Genomic DNA, 7,619 nt, shown 5'->3' with positions numbered 1-7,619 from the left:
TTTTAATGGGTGAAGAACTTCCAGGGAAGACTATTAAACACATTATCAGGTAGACTGAGAACAAAAAAGTTTACACATGCAAATGTGTTAGTGTAATTCCTGCTAATGTTTATCCTCGGTTTATACACTATCATATTGATTTTCTTCCCAATTAGAGAGATAATATGCATTTAACTATGATTCTAGAGTCTACACATCACTAACTTTCTTTGGGCCTCAATTTCCCCAACATTAAATAAGAAAACACAACTAAATTAAATAGCTTGAATCTCCCTTTAGAAAAGTGCTTCTAGGATCAGCAAAATTATTGGTTATATATCACTATGTAAAACATCACCTGGAAATTAATTGCTTTAAACAATAATATTGATCTTCTCAGGGTTTTTGTAGGCCTGGTATTTGGAAGTTTAGTTGAGCAGTCTGGCTTGGTGTATCTTATGAGATTATAGTCAATATGTTGGCCACAGCTACAGCTGTTCAAAGGTTTGACTGGGGCTGGAGAATCTTCTTTAACTCAGTGGGTTAGATCCCAGTTCAAATGAGACTACACTCAAAGTTTATTTTCCCTGGGAACGAGTTTGCTGTTATATGGCACCAAATAATCCTCTAAACTCAGCAAGGTGAATAGGGAATCAGTAAATGGGTCAAAAATGGCACTAGTCACAGTATTTTGATAGACTGTGGAAAAACTCATTGTCTCCATTCTACCCATTGGAACCACCACCGCCATCAACAAACATCATTAGAGGTAATCTTATTGCAGTTAGATATGGTATCATTTACTTTCAAATGTTATAGCCCAGTCTATAGCTAATGAATATGATATGACCCATTATACCATAGTGCTAGGCTTCTAATGGGCACGTGAGTAGCTGATGATCATTAGACTACAGGGCTGAGAATAACGAACCAGCCAATACATATATCACTTCCTGATACAACTTTTTACCCACCGAAAAACTCTGAATTGTTTAGGGTTAAGAATAATATTTTTGAAGAGCAATTTCGACCTTATGTGGAACTGTATTTTTCTTATCATGTTTCTCTGAAAGGAGATCACCTTACTGATTTCAGAGTTCAGACATTTCTTTAGGTCAGCATGAAAAAAAAGTTTTTTTAATGCTAATGTTACACTCATAAGGTCAATAAACACACAGCATCACAGAAAATATTTTAGAACAATTATATTTACATTTCAGAATAATTATTTATTTATCACCTTGGGGTTTGAACCATACTTTAGACTAGTTTTAATTCCTGTGATGTGTATAATTAATATAAGTCTTGGAAAGATGTCAGAAACTAAAGAAATGAGGGGTCTTTTATCTACAAATATATTATTCCACATCTTGTGAAAAATCTTTGTGAAGAAGTTTCAACACACTCAAACATGGGGATTCAATAACAGTTCCATTCCTATTATAATGCTAAGATTTTAAGTAATATTTTGTTTGTTTGTTTGTTTTCACCAGTAAGGGGATTGCAACCCTCGGCACGGTGTGGTCTGCACTACGCTCAGCCAGTGAGCGCACCGGCCATCCCTATATAGGATCCAAACCCACAGACTCAGCGCTACCAGCGCTGCACTCTCCCGAGTGAGCCACAGGGCCGGCCCTAAGTAATATTTTATTATCTGAGACAACTGATGCTAATGGTAAAAGCGAAGGAGGCATTTTTTATTTATTTATGTAGATCTTATTTTTACCTTCATCTCACATAAAACAAAACAAATTACTTAGTTGAAATTTACTCATTACTCCACTTTATTACCAAGCTTGTGTTAGTGTTTATACTGAGATTCATCCTCACCAATTTCAATTAGTGTTCATTCACTAGCAGAATAAATTAATTGCCTGTACAATAATTCATTCATTCAAGAATCACACAATCTGTGATTTTCAAAATTAGAGAAAATGTACCACCAACATTAGGAAAGAAAATGTCATGAAAATATTGAAAGTTCAGAGGTAGGATAAACTTGAGGTTTGTTTTATACCAGCAGCACAGAGCTCTCACTGATAGTTTTGATGTTATTCTCTTCCTGTCCATTTTTCCTTCCCTGGAATTAAAGGCATCCAGAACTTTTCTTGAGGTCAAAAAATGACTATTTCAGCTTTCGATGCTATGCATTACTCATGCAAGTTAAAAAAGACAGTGTCTCTCCCCTCAAACATCAAACAGAAGTGCTGATTTACACTCTGATTGAATGAAGTTAGATTACTTGCCCCTCTACACAAACACATCACTCTCAGCCCAGAAATGTGACAAATTGGACAATTGGCTTCAGATTGGCCAGTTGAATGTGTCCCTCTCTCAAATGTGTCCAGGACATTAAAACTATCCTCCTCTTATGTCTTCCCTGAGTGTTTGCTAGAATCAACTGATAAGAAAACTACATGGAGTTTCCATTGAGGGAAGATGTTTTCACTGCTGATTGATGCTGTTTAGTAGTTAAAGAATTATTCAAGTTTTCTATTCTGTCTTGAATCAGTTGTAGTAAATTATATTTTCTAAGAATTTATGCATGTAATTTACATTTTCAAAAGTTGTGCATACTATCCTCACTATTTTTAACATTTTTATCATTTGTTATTATGTTCCCTTTTTCATTCCTCATATTGTTTATTTGTACCATTTCTCTTTTATTATTTTCATCAATTTCAAAAGAGGTTTATTCTTTTTATTAGTCTTTTCACATTTGTTGATTATCTTTATTTACATTTGTTTGTTAATTATTTTCAGTTTTATTCTTTATAATTGTTTTCCTTATACTTTTTATTAGTTTTCTATTGTTGCTATAATATATTACTGCAATTTTAGTAGCTTAAAGTAACACAAATTTATGTTACAATTCCGAAGGCCAGAAGTCCAACACAGAAGATGGTGGACTAGAGGTGACTAAGGTGCATTCCTTCCACACAGAAAAAGATATAAACAGGTCCACCACCCCTGCTTCCATAGTCATTGGAGTCATTGTCCAGTCCCAGAACTGTCACTCATCTTCCTTTAGAACAGCTCCCCACAGAATAGCTGTTGTATGGGTGGCCCATTGTTGTGATCGTGGACACCAAAGCCCTGCCAGAGCCTGCTGTAGCCACTGCTGTGCCACTGCTGTCAACACCAACACTTCTTGGCAGCCACTTTCATTGCATGAGCAGCCTGCTGACACCAGAGCCACCACTACCATTTGAACATCCCACCACAGCCACCACAACTGTGTCCTGCCACCACTCCTGTAGCAGCCACTGATGCTGTGCAGGTCGACTGCTGATCACTCAACTGTACTGATGCAAGGAAGATCAGCAATGAAGTCCAAGGAAGGAGGTGAGCAACTGAAGACCTGAGACCCAGTAGCCCCACCCACAAGGGGAATTATGCTTCCACCCTTCCCGACAGAAGCACACCTGGGGGTGAGAGCTATGTAGGCAGCCCAGGTGATTGCCGTGAGCTGGGGAGAAATACATATAGAACCCCCAGAGACTGAAAAAACCAAGGTAGCCAATAGAGTAAGGGAGAAAGTTTCCAGTGCACCCATCAGGGTCAAGGGACCCTAGCTGGGCTGCCAACAAGTCCACCCAGAATCACTTACCCCAGACAAAGAGCAACAGGGCATCCAGGTACTTCTCCCAAGAACTCAAGATCTTGCTCAATTACTCAATGACCCAGCACAGTATCAAGAACCTCAGCAAAATATCATTAATGCTCCAGTGCCTAGGCCATGGAGGCATCACACACAACTCCAACTGAATAAAGTCAAAGTACCCATATGGAGACTATACTACTACATATAACCTGAATCAATACTAACACATTCTACTCAATAGCCAACACAAAACACATTTACAAGAGGAAGTCTCTCTCCTCAAATCCCACTCCTGAGTAAAAGAAGAAGCAACTGTTCTACCAGATGACATCAATGTAGAGATACTAGAAATATGAAAAAACAGGAAAATGCAACTCCACCAAAGGAGTACAATAACTCTCAAGTACCAGACCGGATAGAAAACCCTTGAAATGACCAAAAAAGAATTCCAAGCAACAATCTTAAAGAAACTCAATAAAATACAAGAAGACTCAGTTAGATGACATAATGTACTGAGCAAAACTATCCAGAATATGAAGGAGGAAATTTACAAAGAGATTAATACTTTAAAAAAGAATGTAGCAGAACCCATGGAACTGAAGGATTCATTCAGTGAAATGAAAAACTCAACTGAGAGCTTAAGCAAAAGGCTACAACAACTGAAATAAAGACTTTCTGATATTGAAGACAGTCTTTTCAAAATAACTTAGACAAAAGAGAAAAAAGAAAAAATGAAGAAAATCTAAGAGAGCTAGTAGACAACCTTAAGTGCACAGACATCCAAATCATGGGTGTTCTGGAAGGGGAGAAGAAAGGAAAAGACATTGAAAACATATTTAATGAAATAGTAGCAGAAAACTTCCCAGGTATAGGGAGAGAAACAGACCTTCAGGTAGAGGAGGCTCAAAGATTCCCAAACAGATTCAATTCAAAAAGGTCCTGTCTGAGACACATTGTAGTTAAACTGGTAAAACTCAAAGACAAAGAGCAAATCTGAAAGACAGTAAGGAAAAAGTGTCAAGTCACCTATATAAGGGAATCCGCATCAGACTAACAGCAGACTTCTCAACAGATACTCTATAGGCCAGAAGATAATTGGATGATATATTCAAAATACTGAAAGAAAAAACTTTCAGCCAAAAAAACCATACCCAGGACGGCTATTCTGAGCAACAACAACAACAAAAAAAAAAAAGAAAAAGAAAAAGAAAAAAGAAAAAATCAAGCCAGAGGCATTACACTATCTGACTTCAAATTATACTTCAAAACTATGGTAACCAAACCAGCATGGTATTGGCATAAAAACAGATACTCAGACCAATGGAACAGGATAGAGTACCAAGAAACAAACCCACACACTAACAGCAAACTGGTCTTAGACAAAGACACTAAGAACATACACTGGGGAAAAGACTGCCCCTACAATAAATGGTGAGAGGAAAACTGGACATTCATATGTAGAAGAATAAATCTAGACCTGCACCTCTTACCATATACCAAAATCAACTCAAAGTAGATTAAAGATTGATATATGAGACCTGAAAATATAGAAATCCTAAAAGAAAACATAGGAAAAACATTTCAGGAAGTAGGACTGAGGAAAGACTTTATGAAAAAGACCCCAAAAGCACAGACAACAAAAGAAAAAATAAATAAATGGGATTATATCAAACTAAAAAGCTTCTGCACAGCAAAGGAAACAATTAACAGAATGAAAGGACAACCTACAGAATGTGAGAAAATATTTTCAACTATGAATCTGACAAGGCTCTAATATCCAGAATATAGAAGGAACTCAAACAACTTAACAGTTAAAAAAAAAAAAAAAAAAAAAAAAAAAAAAAAAAAAAAAAGAAACCTGATTAAAAAATGGGCAAATGAGCTTCTTAAAGGAGGATGTACAAATGGCCAACAGACACATGAAAAAATGCTCAGCATCACTTAGCATCAAGGAAATGCAAATCGAAACCATGCTGAGATATCATCTGTGTGCAGCCATTATGGAAAACAGTATGGAGGTTCCTCAAACAACTACAGATAGAACTACCATACCATTCAGCAATCCAACTCTTGGTTATATACCCAAAGGAATGGAAATGATCATATTGAACTGGTACCTAACTGCACTCCCATGTTTCTCACTGCTCTATTTAGAATAACCAAAAATTAGAACCAATCTAAAAATCCAACAACAGCCAACTAGATAAGGAAAATGTGACGTATTTACACAATAAATACTACTCTGCCATAAGAAAGAATGAAATTCTGCCATTCACAGCAACATGGATGAACTTAGAAAAAATTATGTTAAGTGAAATAAGCTAGGCATAGAAAGAGAAATACCATCTGTCCTCACTCATAAGTGGTAGCTAAAAAACAAACAAACAAACAAACAAACAAACAAACAAACAAATAAATAAATAAATATACAACCATCACAATGATATGTTGAACTTTCAAAAGATAATAACAGATCTGACGTTATCAGAGGAGGGAAAGGGGGAGGGGGAGGAAGGTTTAGGGAGAAATTGGTAAAGGGCCATGAAAAATGATTACATGTTATAATGTTGAAAATACTAATTGTCCTGATTTGAGCATCACATACTGCACACAGGTATTGATATTCAACTCTGTACCCCACAGATATGTACAATTATGTTTCAATTAAAAAAAATTAAAAACAACAACAAAAACAAGAACAAGTCCAACACAGGTCTCACTAAGCTTAAGATCTAGATGAAACAGGGCCGTGATTATTTCTGGAGGCTCTCAAAGAAAACCTGTTTCCTTCCATTTTTCAGCTTCTTGACAACGTCATATTTCTTGACCTGTGGCATTCTTACTCCATCTTAAAAATCATAAATGGCAGGTCAAATCCTCATATTGCATTTTTCTTACCTCAGTTCTTGACTCCCTCTTCCACTTTTAAAGGATGCTTGTGATTACGTTGGACCTACTAAGATGATACAAGATAATCTCCCTATTTTAAGACCAGCTTGTTAGCACTCTAATTCCACCTGCAACCTTAATTGCCTGTTGCCATGTGAGCTTACGCATTCACAGATTCTGGTGATTAAGACTTGGACATCTTTGGGAAGCCATAATTCTGTCTGCCACCTACCTTTTTGGTTTTATTTTTCCTCTTTTACTATCTTTTTGAAATAAAAGTTTAACATTTATTTTCAGTCTTTCACATCATCTAATATATATCTTTAGAGTTATGAGCTTTTAAAAGTGCTACGTTAAGCTGCCTCCTCTAACTTTTGTTACGTATATTATGCATTATTATTCAGACCAAATATTTTCTTTTTTTCTTTAACTCACGGGTAACTTAAACATATATTTCTTAATTTATAAATTTGAGATGTTTAGCTAGTTATCTTTTAGTAATTGGTATTAATTGCACTGTGACCAGAGAACATATTATACAATTTTGATCATTTGAAGGTGTTCTAATTTGCCTAAATTAATGTATGTTTTGCAGTTATTTTGTGTGGCATTTTATGTATGTCCACTGTGACAGGTTAGTTAATTGTGTTATTCAAATATTCTGAATTATTACTGAACCTTTTTATGTTCTATCAATTACTAAGACAGATGTCTTTTCAAATATTTTACTATAATTGAATATTTGTCTACCTTCTTTTAATATGTCATTTTTTTTACTTCATTACTTTTGATGTTATAGTATTAAGTACATATCAATTTAAAATTGTTTTATCTTTATGAATTCTACTTTTCATAAAATGATGCTGGTTTTCTCTAGCAATAGAGATATTTTATCCAATAGACTTATCTGATAGAGTTAGTTTATCTGAGTGGACCCAATGTAATCACAAGTCATTAAAGGTGAAGGGAGTTAGATGCGGAGGTCAGAGTAATGTGCTGGGAGGATTTCGGCTGCCTTATATTACCTTAAATTGCCTAAAAACCTACTTTTTCTTTTTTTTTTTTTTGTCTTTTGTCTTTTTCCGTGTCCGGCCACGGATCGCAACCCTCAGTGTTGCCCCCGTACCGGACCGGGGACCGGCAACGG

This window comes from Galeopterus variegatus, unplaced genomic scaffold (genome assembly GCF_000696425.1).
Source record: "Galeopterus variegatus unplaced genomic scaffold, G_variegatus-3.0.2 Scaffold2194, whole genome shotgun sequence".
Lineage (NCBI taxonomy): Eukaryota > Metazoa > Chordata > Mammalia > Dermoptera > Cynocephalidae > Galeopterus > Galeopterus variegatus.
The sequence above is the reverse complement of the archived record's forward strand: the minus strand, read 5'-3'. Positions refer to the sequence as shown.